This window comes from Stenella coeruleoalba (assembly GCF_951394435.1).
Source record: "Stenella coeruleoalba genome assembly, chromosome: 8".
Taxonomy (NCBI): domain Eukaryota; kingdom Metazoa; phylum Chordata; class Mammalia; order Artiodactyla; family Delphinidae; genus Stenella; species Stenella coeruleoalba.
The window spans coordinates 25,502,054-25,516,365 of record NC_137154.1 but is presented as its reverse complement, the minus strand read 5'-3'; the positions used below and the strand labels follow the sequence as shown (position 1 = coordinate 25,516,365).

At 35.9% G+C, this 14,312-nt stretch overlaps 1 protein-coding gene across 4 annotated transcripts in view; it reads right to left on the bottom strand.

Moving 5' to 3' along the window:
• CCDC73 (coiled-coil domain containing 73) overlaps positions 1-12,137 on the bottom strand; it is a gene marked incomplete at its 3' end in the record, with an annotated part of 140,739 nt that extends 128,602 nt beyond the window's left edge. For 3 of the 4 annotated variants that reach the window (XM_079928486.1, XM_079928484.1, XM_079928488.1), the window contains exon 1: positions 11,452-12,137. The remainder of the gene's footprint in view (positions 1-11,451) is intronic. The other variant, XM_079928485.1, reaches the window with a different exon arrangement.
• Between the last annotated feature and the right edge of the window lie 2,175 nt (positions 12,138-14,312).

The following is a 14,312-nucleotide window of genomic DNA, read 5'->3' as shown; positions in this document are numbered from 1 at the left end:
CAAAGAGAGAAACTGGAGGAGAATAAATCAAATCACCAAAAATTTTCAAAATCAATTTTCTCAGAACTAAAAAATAGGAGTTTGCAAAGAGCTGGCACCAAGACACAACATGGTGAAATAATAAAACACTGGAGAAAATGGAAAGATCCTATAAGCTTCCAGAAAGGGAAACCATTTTTTTCCATACAAAGGATGAAAAATTACATTAGAATTCCTCAATATCTACAATGAGGGACTTCCCTGGTGGTCCAGTGGGTAAGACTCCATACCCCCAATGCAGGGGGCCCGGGTTCGATCCCTGGTGGGGGAACTAGATCCCACATGCATGCCACAACTAAGAAGTCTGCATGCCACCACTATGAGCCTGCATGCTGCAACTAAAGATCCTGTGGGCCGCAACTAAGACCCAGCACAGACTAAATATTTTTTTTAAAAAAACTACAATGAAAGCTAGAATAAAGAAGCTAAGCCTTCAAAATTAACAGGAAATCACTACAAAACTGGAATTTCACCAGCCATGTCAAGTGTGAAAGTAAATGATATTTTCTGACATGCAGTGTCCAAAACAATTTCCTTCCATGCACCCTTTCTCAGGTAGCTACTTAAGGATTTCTCCGAGAAAGAGAAAGGTATGGGATGCAGGAAACAGGGTATCCTATACAAGAGAGAAAGAGGAAAGGAACTCCAGGGATGGTGAAGGGAAATAGCAGTATAGCTTCATTATAGAAGTTATGTATACTCTTCATAGAAAGCAGAATGAAGGGGAAAACATCACTCATACCTTGATAACTGAAAGACAACTGCAGTTAACATTTTGATGTATTCTTTTTCAATATTTTTTCCGATGGTATTTATATTAGTATTGTTTTAACTATGATATTATGTAAATTTGAATCCAAATTTTAAAACTTTAGGGAGATAGTAGTCATGAAGGGAGACAGTAAGCTTTGGTAGAAACCTCCTCAATAGGATGAAATTAACAGTCTGCTAACTGTTTTTAAGTCATTAATAACAATTTTATATAACTGAGAAAAATTTGGAATTAGTGATGAATACATTAAAAATTAAGGAATGGGGAAAAAAAGACAATGGAGTTGGGAAGAATGTTGTATAAGAAAGGAAAAATAATCATAGCATACTACAATGGTTCAGCTGTGAAAAGCATTTATGCAATCATAATAATATAACTCTAAGTACAGAAATAATCAAGATCGTGATGTAACTATATGGGGAGTATGGATAGTATGTGAAGGGGGAAGGGTTGGGGCAAAAGATGAAAGAAAGTTAAATCCTCATCTTCCATTATGGAAAGTCATTTAATAATACCTAACTGGAAAATGAAGAAATAGTAGTGATAAGTATATTATTTAGAGCTGTGGAAGTAAATGTATAAAGAATCAGCTAAAATAGTTTAAAGTAGTTGCTCTGGAGAGCTGGAAATGGCAGGGGAGATTACTGTTTTTCTGAACAAACCTTGTAAAAGTTTTTTGATTCTTTCCATTACATGCACGCATAACTTTGATAAAAGTAAAAACTAAATTTTTAAAATTTGGATTCAAAATTACATAATATCATAGTTAAAACAATACTATATAAATAACATCAGAAAAAACAATGAAAGAAAATACATCAAAATGTTAACTGCAGTTGTCTTTCAGTTATCAAGGTATGAGATTTCCCCTTCATTCTGCTTTCTACGAAGAGTATACATAACTTCTATAATGAAGGAAAAAACTTTACTGTGTATGTTTTAAGTTGGTACAGAATTACGTCAGTTGAGAATCCTTAGAGAGATATAAAATCAGTTTAGTTGCAAGCAGCAATTCTTATCATGAAAGAGAATAGAAAAGAACAGAATAGATTAGATTAGAATATATCAGCAATCTTCACATGTGGGAAATTTCATAAAACTTTTGTTTTAATTATATGTAAATGTAAACACATGTATGTGTACTGGATCATGATGTGAAATGTATTTTTTTTTATTTTTATTTATTTATTTTTTTGCGGTATGCGGGCCTCTCACTGTTGCGGCCTCTCCCGTTGCGGAGCACAGGCTCCGGACGTGCAGGCTCAGCGGCCATGGCTCACGGGCCCAGCCGCTCCGCGGCATGTGGGATCCTCCCGCACCGGGGCACGAACCCGTGTCCCCTGCATCGGCAGGCGGACTCTCAACCACTGCGCCACCAGGGAAGCCCGAAATGTATTTTTTACTGAGAGTCCAGAAAAAGTTTTCACAATATGAATATAGCCAGCTTGATAAAGTGAGAAATGCACAGTTTTGAAGATCTGTGATAAAATGTAGATTTTTATTATGTATTTTGAAAACGACATATCCATCTTTGCAGATTCCTCTCAGAATCCCCAACAGATGTGGATGTGGGTTCAAATTCTGTCTCCTCTTACCTACTGTGTGACTCCTCTGAGTTTCAGTTTCCTCATCTATAAACAGGGATAATTATTTCACAGGATGTGAGGATTAAATGAGGTAATATATTAAAGTTCTGACATGTAGTAAGCCAATGAACAAGAAATGAGAATGCTTTTATGTACAAAAATACCTTTCTGGTCAGTTAGACACATGTAATATTTAATTTGAGATTTCATCCACATTTTACTCTTTTTTCAATTTTTTTTTTTATTGGAGTATAGTTGCTTTACTGTATTTTACTCTTTTTTTTTTTTTTGCGGTACGCAGGCCTCTCACTGCTGTGGCCTCTCCCCATGGCTCACGGGCCCAGCCGCTCTGCGGCATGTGGGATCCTCCCAGACCCGGGCACAAACCCGCGTCCCCTGCATCGGCAGACAGACTCTCAACCACTGCGCCACCAGGGAAGCCCTACTGTATTTTACTCTTAACAGATCAAAACACTCTCACATTTCAATACTGCTTTTATTATCTAAAAATGCATATGGCTTCCCTATTTTGAACCACAATTTGAATAGCTAAACTCAAACAATGATTCCATATAGGAAAGCAGTCATTAAAAAATGCTGACTGTATCTTTATTTTTAACGTTTGGCATCAAAGTGTTACTAACAAACTCTTGTAAATAGTTCACTTATAGTAATTTATAATAATAAATTTATGATTTATAATATTTATACTTATAATAAATACACTTATAAAACATAGTTATGACATTTATATTATTTATATTTCATTAACGTATATTTAAAGTCAATATAATATTATAAAATGCTTAAAGCATTACCTCAGAGCATTCACCATATAATTCAGAATTTTAAAAGTATTGCAGTATTTTTTAAAAAAGAGATTTTTTTTCAGAAGCACATAATAAAAAATCTATATTTTACCACAATTTAAGAGCTCTAAAGGCTTTTTTATCTTTGAAAGTATTTATCAAAAATTACACTTTAAATACTCTACAGAAGAAAGTACGTTAGCCTATAGTCCTGATAGGGGTCAGAGTAATAACACAAAATGGACAAATTACACTGTCATTCTACTTAAATTATTTAAGTTATTTAATTTGACCTGTAGATAGTCTGTTGTCTTCTCATCATGCCTGACTTTTAAGTGGGAGGTCTTCATTCATGATGATCCTTTAATAGAAGCAAAGCTTTCTCCATTTAACCCATGCCGTTATCAATCATGTACAGGGATAAATGAGCCTGTAAGATTTTGCCAGTATCACAAATGACACTGTGACCTGAGGCCAACATCTTTATTTGCTTCTCCAGTGATTCACTTCAGCAGATATTAACCAATTTTATAATCCATGAAAGGCAAAATTAAAGGACACCATCCATAAAACAGAATAATTCCTATCAGCAACAAAGTGATGTGTGTATTATCTTATAAATTATATGGCCACACAGTGTGGTAATGTAATGAAGTAAAGATGGTAATAATCAAATGCCTAGGGCAAACGCTAATATGCATTTAATCACACAGCATGAAGCCATTTGTCACTACAGTTGAATGAATGTGTACATAAAATACATGAGTCACGTCCTTATTGTTATACTATAACTGCATCAATTTCACACTATCATTTCACATAATAACAATTGGTAGGCTTTGACATGAGCTAAAACATTGAGATTATAAACAAAATCATCAAAAATAGTTTTACATATATAATAAAGATTTGATTTTTCAGTTACTAGAACTTCTCAAGAATTTTTCCCCAAAAACTCTTTGTTAAAGAGCTCTAAATTCCAAGTTTCCTTTTTTTTTTTCTTAAATAGCCCATAAGTTAGTTTTTCATATTGCTTTTTATTCTTGGAAATACTCTTATGACTTGAACTCAATGCTAAATCAGTTTTATAAGCATGTCTCCTTCATAAGTAATTATTAATATATTTGAGTGTAAAATATGGATGACATGTCACAAAAAGTGAACCCTTATGTAAAAAATTGTATTCATTAATCACACACAAGCTGGTGTATGTGTAGACTGAAAAACATTGAGAAAAAATTACCGAAGCAGGATTTAAAAATATATAATCACTATTTAATTATCTGATCTTGGATTGCTATAAGATTCATTGGAAAATCACCTTAACTCCATCAGGACCGTTTATAACAGTATGATAAACACTACAAACATTTCCTAGAGTGTATCCCCTCTAAAAGTGAAGAACCAAAGGTTTTTTTTTTTTTTTAATTATTAATTTATTTATTTTTGGCTGTGTTGGGTCCTCGTTGCTGCGCGCGGGCTTTCTTTAGTTGCGGCAAGCGGGGGCTACTCTTCATTGCGGCGCTTAGGCTTCTCATGGCAGTGGCTTCTCTTGCTGAGGAGCACAGGCTCTAGGCATGCGGGCTTCAGTAGTTGTGGTGCACGGGCTTAGTTGCCCCGCGGCATGTGGGATCTTTCTGGACCAGGGATCGAACCCGTGTCCCTCATTGGCAGGAGGATTCTTTACCACTGTGCCACTAGGGAAGCCCCCAAAGGGTTTTTTTTTTTTTTCCCCAAAGGGTTTTTTATATTCCACGTAGCACAGTGCCAAACTGGAACTGATTAAATTTGCATTCACATTCTATCTTGTATTAGCAATAGTTATGTGTTAGCTGTTACATTTTAGGTAGTGAGACTAGTGGCCAAGTCTCATTTTTTTTTTTTTTTTAAGATTTAAAAGCATTTAATGACATAGCATATATTTAACAGATAGGGCAAAAGTTGACAGGTACAGGTCATATGACTGAGCATGGGCCTGAGTGACACCTCCCCGCTCACGCCCATACTGCCTCATACAATAATTTACTAAAGTCAGGCAGTCAATTAGTTTTTGTTGCGTTGCATTGCATGTTGCACTGAAAGTGTTTCTTGTAACTGTGCTTGTATCTTAAGAGATATTAAGATGACTACATTTTATAATAAGGTATCTTAAGAAAGATTCTGTAACACTAGGAAGACCTAGGGAAGAACAATTATGTAATGAAGAAAAAATGGAAAAAGTGCCCCACATATAGATTTTTTAAATTAGACTTCTTATATATAGTAAAGAGTGATATAATTAAATATCAGTACATCTCTCTGTTCAAGAAACTGCAAGTGATACAAATGTGAGTTAATGGTCTTTACCTTCAAAGTTGAGAAATGTAAAGCATTTATTCAAATAAGTGTAATCCCAGACATGATAACACTAGGCATGATAAAAAAGACATGATAGATAAAAAAGGGTTCTCTAAGGGTTCAGAGTTCAAAGCACACAGTGACTGAGCCTCATTTGTTCACCTATAAAATAAGGATGCTAAACTAAATTTAAATTTTAATTTGATTGCTAATTTGTAAATATCCTGTCTTGTTACCCAAATAGTTATAAGTGCAATAGCAAATTGAAGCAGATGGTGTCTAGTGCTAGTTCTAGCAGTAAATTTCTGATTTAATTAACCTTCAGAGAAGAGATTTAGGCTATTGAGGAATTCAAGAAATAGTTCATGGAGGAGGATTCTGATATACCATGAGCAAGGGGAAATCAAATTTGGCTGAAGGATAGGAGGGTAGTTCTTACTGACACAAATTGATTTGGAAAGTAGGAGGTTGTTGATGAGCAGTTTTCACAAAATGATATGTTAAGTGAGATATAAGGTAGTAGTTTAAGGTCATAAGTGATCAAGGAAAAGTAGGGGACAGAAGAGAAGAAATTCAAACATTTTACATTTTATAGAAAAAAGCCAGTAAAGATCATGTGATTAAATATGAAGAGAGGGATTTGAAGAAGTGGTCTGAGAGAATGATTAGCCTTCAGAAAAAAAGGGAACAACTCTCCTTTGTTTCTTAGAAATAGAGTGAAGAATAAGATCAAGGGCCAAGATACAAAGATTTTTGAGATTCCAGAGAGGAACAGGACATTATAACATTGTAGACCTGATCTTGTTCAATAAATTTCAAAATACCAGAACTAAGGAGAATCTTAAAGCCTGAAAATATTAATGTAAATAAATAAAGGAAACAAAAAAAATTCATTCATTAAACAAACATTTGTTGAGCCCCTTCTATATTCAAAATGTAATGATTAAAAAAAAATAGAGACCTTGTCCTCAAGGAACTAACTCTGGTAGAAAGCTACAGATATATACAGATAATTATAATACAATGTGGTTAAGTGTAATGGTAGAGATCTCTCCTACAGAGTATTATGGTATCAGGAAGAAGGGGCTTCTAAAACAGAAAGGGAAGATCAAGGAAGGCTTGAGAAGGTCAGAGACTTCCTAAGGGAGGTGAGTTTTAGGTTGAAACTTAAAAATCTTTAAAGTTAAGAAATTAGCAAAGTGGAAAATGAGGTAAGGGCATTTTAGAGGGGAAAAACTGCATAAGCAAAGACAAATGGATGAAACATCATTTTCTATAAGGAACTAAAAACAGTTTAAGGATATTAGAGTCTAACATGTAAAGCTGGGAGATGATGGGATGAGGCTTCAGAAGCAGGCACATCTTGAGGATCTTTCATGTCATGTTAAGGAGCTTGAACTGATTAATACCTTCACACATTCTGCTCTCATATAGAATGCCTTCCTCTACCTTTTCTGTTTAAACATATTTAAAAATCAGATCAAATTCCATATCCTCCATGAAACTTTCTTACGAATCCATCTGACACCAACTGCTCCTTTTCTGAACTGTACTTGCTGCCCATATCATATGATTAGTACCTTATCGTGCATACTGCCTGTTCTTATTGTCTAATTCACATAATCTTGTACTTTATTACATCAACTGATAATGCTGCCATAAAAGTTATTTTTCATTAACTGTTTTAGTTTATAGGTTTCTTTATTTTTTAAGTTAATTATTTTTAAATTTTATTTATTTATTTTTTGGCTGCATTGGGTCTTGCTTGTTGCACATGGGCTTTCTCTAGCTGCGGCGAGCAGGGGCTACTCTTCATTGCAGTGTGCGGGCTTCTCATTGCAGTGGCTTCTCTTGTTGAGGAGCACGGGCTCTAGGTGTGTGGGTTTCAGTAGCTGCGGCGCACGAGCTCAGTAGTTGTGGCTCGCGGGCTTAGCTGCTCCGCGGCATGTGGGATCTCCCCAGACCAAGGATCAAACCCATGTCCCCTGCATCAGCAGGCATATTCTTAACCACTGCTCCACCAGGGAAGTCCCTAGTTTATAGGTTTCTTAAGCTCCAGTGGGAAATGCACTGTGGGAACACTTGATAAGTATTTCTTTAAATTTTCTATAAATTATGTGTAATTACTAAAACACTGACTTTCTCACAGAAAATGTTTTACACTATTATGAGTAAAACATTCTCTATTCACATTTGGTAAAATCTTTGGCAAATTTCTCCTCGATTTAAGAAAAGGAGTAGGGATTTCATATACAAATTTTATAAAGTTAGAAATACCTAAATTCTAAAATTGAATGGTCTGAGATGTGTGAAGGAAATGAGAGAACTGGAAATTCTCTCCCTATGGATCATTATGGAACCAAACATGAAATAAACTATTAAAGGTACCATAAATTCAACTAATCTAAAACAACACAACAGAGATCTCTGGATCAAATATATAAGCACTGATTTTGTCCAGCTTATAAATAAAATGTAGGAAAATCCTTTAAACATTTCTTAAACACTTATAACCTTTAACTAAACTCCAAATGTTTCCAAATATGGAACACAAATTGCCAAAATGTCTTAATACGGTTGACTCTAACACACCTGGAAATTTACTGCTCATTGCATTTAAACTGAAAATAAAAGTTTTAGTTTATATGAAATTAATCAGTGCCAGAGAATTTCATAAAGACTTTTCTTATTATTAACAGAAAGTTTCCATGGGTCAGAAGAAAACTAAGAAGTTAAAAGGCTTTCTGACGTATTTCTCTGCCATGTCAATATTAGCAAATAGGATAAATGACTTATGAAAATTAGCTGAATAATTTACAAAAAAATTTTTCAATTGAATTGCATACATTACAACAAAAACATTTTTGCCCTAATTATCAATATGATCGTTTCCCAAAGTGTATTCTAACAGGCACAAGATCCACAAGATCTAAAAATAGGTTTCATGGTCAAATAAATCTGGGAAATACTGCACACTAACTCCCCATCTCAGAGATCAACAATACCATTAGCATAGGTAGAACCTGTTTAACTTTAAACCGAATTTCCCAAGTTTATCTTGACTGTGGAACACTTTTTTGATAATTCACAATGCCAACTAATATTCTGGGGAACATGTGTGCCAAAAAATGTATTTTGGAGAATTCTAACAATAAAATTGTTCCTGTGTTCTTACTTTGCTAGTGGCCTGAATTGATTATAAAGGATACTTTCCCAACAAGAAACACTGTGTTAATTCAACTATTACCAGGACTAATAAAAGAATAAATATCAACAAAGATATTTACCATTTTAAAAAAGACTGGAAAAAAATAAAATAGAAAATATAAGAGTATATTGCTCATACTAAAGGTAAGTATTGCCTCATGTGTATTTATTTTAATATTTTATTTCAGGTGTATATACATATGATTATACTGGCCTGCATATAAAATGTAATTTTTAATGTGGGATATAATCAGAAAATTTAAGAACGCTATCAGTTCCAAAAAGTTGGGTTAAACAGGTTCCTTTTCTGCAGGATTTTTGAGAGCCTTTAATGAATCTCCAAGAGCATTTCTGGTCACAGGAACCTTTTTTTATTGAAGCATCTCCCAAGACTGGTGCTCCTTGGAACACAATTTAGGAAATACTGCCTTTTGGAAACCATGCACCCCCAACTGTCTTGAGGCACATTATATAAAACCAATGTTCAGTTCTCACCTCTTTCAGAATATCCAGATTTCTCATTTTAACTGTTGGTTCTTCACTATTTGGTCAAACTTACAATAACTTTAATTTGACTAGCAAGAAGTAGCAGTTAAACACCTGTATTCCAATTCTGGCTGTACCACTTATTGGCTGTGTAGTTTATCAGCCTTGTAGTTTATCGGCCTTGCATTATTATTTAATCTCTTTCCCACAGCTTCCTCATATGATATAAGAATAATGGAAATACTTATGTCAGAGGGTTTTGGATTTGTTTTTTAGGATTAAATGAAATAATATGCATAAAGTACTTAGTCCAGTGTCTGGTACTCAGCATATGATAGGTATCTACTACAATCAGAATATCACTATTATAGCAAGAGGAAATATGAAATCCATAGTCAAAGCTAAAGAAACTGAAAATCACCATGCTGCCACCCAGTGGGCACTATGATATAAGAACTGATGCTAGTATATGTATATGTATATGTGTAGGTATAGCCGGTTCACTTCGTTATAAAGCAGAAACTAAAACACCATTGTAAAGTAATTATACTCCAATAAAGATGTTAAAAATTTTCTTAATTTAAACAAATTTAAAAACTGATACTAGTTCCTGATAATATGGTATGAAGCCGTATAAAATTTAAAATATTCTCTCAAGTTACATTAGCACACTTTATAAATCAAGTGGGGAATATAATTTTTAAAAATTCACTAACTACTCCAAACTAACCCTGAAACCAGGGAAGGTTATCATAAACACTCAAATTCGCTAAAGAAATGGCTAGCGAAGAAAACTGTGAAGGCCTGCAGAATAAATTCCACCTACATAGCATTTGCTGATTTTCAGGTTGTAATATTTCAGCAAGGGTTTTTCCTTCAAGGTACAAAACAAAAACAGCCATAGACATTTATCACAACCAAGACAAAATAGCAAACAATCAAAATCAAAGGATTTCACTAATCTAAGGGGAAGATTGTTAGTGTAATATTCACATTTTCTTTCTAAATGAACTATACTGCTCTTTTTTTTTTCTGGCCACACCAGGGGGCATGCAGGATCCTCGTTCCCCATCCAGGGATCGAACCTATGCCCCTCTACATTCTAAGCACAGAGTCTTAACCACTGGACCGCCAGGGCAGTCCCCTAAATGAACTATACTGATTATAAAGGTTCCCATAAACGCCCTGAGAGTCATCACTGACTATGTCCAAAAGCAAAGCTAAGTGGCAGATTAAGACAATAACATGAGTAATTTAAATCTACAATTCATGGAGAGGGGGAAGGGTAAACTGTGACAAAGTGAGAGAGTGGCATGGACATATATACACTACCAAACGTAAAATAGATAGCTAGTGGGAAGCAGCCGCATAGCACAGGGAGATCAGCTAGGTGGTTTGTGACCACCTAGAGGGGTGGGATAGGGAGGGTGGGAGGGAGGGAGATGCAAAAGGGAAGAGATATGGGAACATACGTATATGTATAACTGATTCACTTTGTTATAAAGCAGAAACTAACATACCATTGTAAAGCAATTATACTCCAATAAAGATGTTAAAAAAAAAAAAAAAGGGGCTTCCCTGGTGGCGCAGTGGTTGAGAGTCCGCCTGCTGATGCAGGGGACACGGGTTCGTGCCCCAGTCCGGGAAGATCCCACATGCCGCGGAGCGGCTGGGCCCGTGAGCCATGGCCGCTGAGCCTGCGCATCCGGAGCCTGTGCTCCGCAACGGGAGAGGCTACAACAGTGAGAGGCCCGCGTACCGCAAAAAAAAAAATTAAAAAAATTAAAAATCTACAATTCAGCATTATCAGGATGAGGTCAGTCATTTCATAACCAGGGAGATTCCATTCCAGTTTGCTTGTGCAAGGCACTTCAGAATAAAATAACCCTAAGAATAAAGAAAAAAGAAACTTTCCTTGAGAATGTACACACTTCGGTAACTGCTCATAGCCAGAGAAGGATTTTTGCACTATACTTCAAACGTTCCGTCAAGTAACATCCACCAAAGAAAATCGAGACTCACCAGTCACAGTATGAAATGTTAGAAACTTCGAGCACCAGACTCATTCGAAATTTTTCACAAGAATGACCAACATGATTACATTTATTCAAAACGCGAATGCGAGGTTTAAAAACAAAACAAGTCTAAAGCACAAGTATAGGATGGACGCGTCTGCGCTTCCCTATGACGAACAGACAAGACACACATTACTAACCCGCAGCCTTGACATCGTTTTCAGGAAAAGGCACGAGAAGCCCAAAGAGAGGGAGGTCCGAGGGTGCCGGCCTCTCCCTGATCCAGTGAGTGGAAGATTTTAGACGCCACCAACGCACAGTCAGGGGACGAGGGGGCAAGTCAGCCCCTGAGCAGCCAGAGATGCAGGTCAAACTCTTAAATGGACCCTGGATGAAAACAATCTGGACTGCTTCTAAACGGTCACCCGCAAGCTACTGACTGCTATGAGTTACCTCAGCCAAAGGACTCCGGAGCCCCGCTCCCCTCGCGCTTCCGGTTCACCTTTCCCACCCCTAGGGCACTTCCGGTTTTCCAGCGTTTGGAACCCTAGTCGAGCGTGGGTGGGGAATCTTGAGCACCTGGGGCAATATGGTTGTGTTTTTTTTGGGTTTTGTTTGGGTTTTTTTTACAATAAAGCTCCTGGAAAGTTGTCTCTGGATGTTCGATGCTTTTCTCTGTTTACTTTCAGTATTGGTTTATATATCCATGTTAAAAAATAAATCCTTCGGATTCTGCAGAGTGTGTGTTTCTGAGAGTGAATGGTTCACAGCTGACAAGTATCCAACAGAACCAGCTGTACAGGAGATTGATGAGCGGCAGCCATGGCTACATGATCTCAAGTTTTCAATGAGACCTCCTAAGTAGGAAAAACAAACAAACTTTGGAAGGATAAAGAAAATAGGAGCAATAGGAACTGCAAATGGGGACAGGAGGGAGAGGGAGGCCTCACTGAATATCTTTTTGTATTTTTATGTTTGAATCGTATGAAAGTGTTATGCATGCAAAAAATTAAACGTTGATTTTTTTTAATGAAATAAGAGAAAAACTGTACATCTAATCACACTGATGATCACACCTATTACGGCACCTAACTAATATAGAATGCAATATGTCTCAGGCCTCCTACATAGTTTTTGCTCTGCTACCAAAATCTGAAAGAAATTGTACCTGTCCTCAAAATTTTAACCATATTTGCAAGTAAAAGTCTATCTGGAACTTTCTTTTAACTCCCTCACTTCCTTCAGGTGTTTGCCCAAATGTCACCATATTATCCCTGACTACCTTAAATAAAACAGTAACACAAATATACATATTCTACTACCCTCTCCCTTGCTTTTTTATATAAACAGTGCCCCTGAGATGAAACTTCACAATAGACTGCACTAAATGGTACCTACTGCGCTTCTGCAAGGTCTTGAGTTTGTTTTGTTTTGCTGGCAGAGCCACGTGGCTGGCTTGCGGGATCTTAGTTCCCCCACCTGGAAACCCAGGCCACTGCCGTGAAAGGCGAAGTCCTAAGCGCTGGACCACCAGGGAATTCCACCCTCTCCCCCCCACACACACACACACACTTTATTCTCTATAACACAATCACCATCTAACATGGTATATTTGTTTATTGTCTATATCCTAAAACATAAGCTCCATGTAGTCAGAGACTAGTTTTTTCACTTTCTTTTGTCTTTTTTTTTTTAAACTGAAGTATAGTTGACATATGATATTATATGTTACAGGTGTACAACATAGTGATTCAAAATTTTTAAAGGTTATACTCCATTTATAGTTATTATAAAATATTGGCTATATTCCCTGTGTTTTACAATATATCCTTGTATCTTATTTATTTTATACATAATAGTTTGTACCTCTTAATCCCTTACCTCTATCTTGCTTCTCCCCACTTCCCTCTCCCCAATGGTAACCACTAATTTGTTCTCTATATCTGTGAGTCTGTTTCTTTTTGTTATATTCAGTAGTTTGTTGTATTTTTTAGATTCCATATATAAATGATATCATACAGTATTTGTCTTTCTCCGTCTGACTTATTTCACTAAGCATAACACCCTTCAAGTCCATCCATGTTGCTGCAAGTGGCAAAATTTCATTCTTTTTTATGCATGAGTAGTATTCCATTGTGTATATATACCACAACTTCTTTATCCATTCATCTATTGATGGACATTTAGGATGCTTCCATACCTTGACAATTGTAAATAACAATGCTATGAACACTGGGGTTCATGTATCTGTTCAAACTAGTGCTTCGGTTTTTCGTGGATATATACCCAGGAGTGGAATCGCTGGGTCATATGGTAGTTCTGTTTTTAGTTTTCTGTTCTGTTTTTAGTTTTCTGCAAAACCTTCATACTGTTTTCCAAAGTGGCTGCACCAATTTACACTCCAACCAACAGTGTATGAGGGTTCCCTTTTCTCCACATCCTCATCAACATTTGTTATTTGTCTTCTTTTTGATGATAGCCATTCTGACAGGTGTGAGGTGATATCTCATTGTGCTTTTGATTTGCATTTTCCTGATGATTAGCAACGTTGAGCATATTTTCATATGCCTGTTAGTCATCTACATGTCCTCTTTAGAAAAATGTCTATTCAGGTCTTCTGTCTATTTTTTTTATCAGATTGTTTGTTCTTTCAATGTTGAGTTGTACTTTGGAATGTTAACCCCTTATCAGTCATATCATTTGTAAATTTTTTCTTCCATTCAGTAAGTTGCCTTTTCATTTTGTCAATGGTTTTCTTTGCTATGTAGCTTTGTTCACTTTTACATACCAAATGCTCAAAAAATGCCTCGCACGTATGACAAATAAATGAATGGATAGAATATGACCTTTCAATATGGTATATGCTAACTATAGCAGCTATACTCTGATAATGACTAATATTTACTGATAATTTACTATGTGTCATACAAAAAGCTAAGTGTTTTACATGCATTCTCTTGTTTTAGTCTCCACAACAGCACTATTATTATATACTTTTTGCACATTAAGAAACTAAGGTGTTCAACCATACACAAAAATAAACTCAAAATGGATTAAAGAC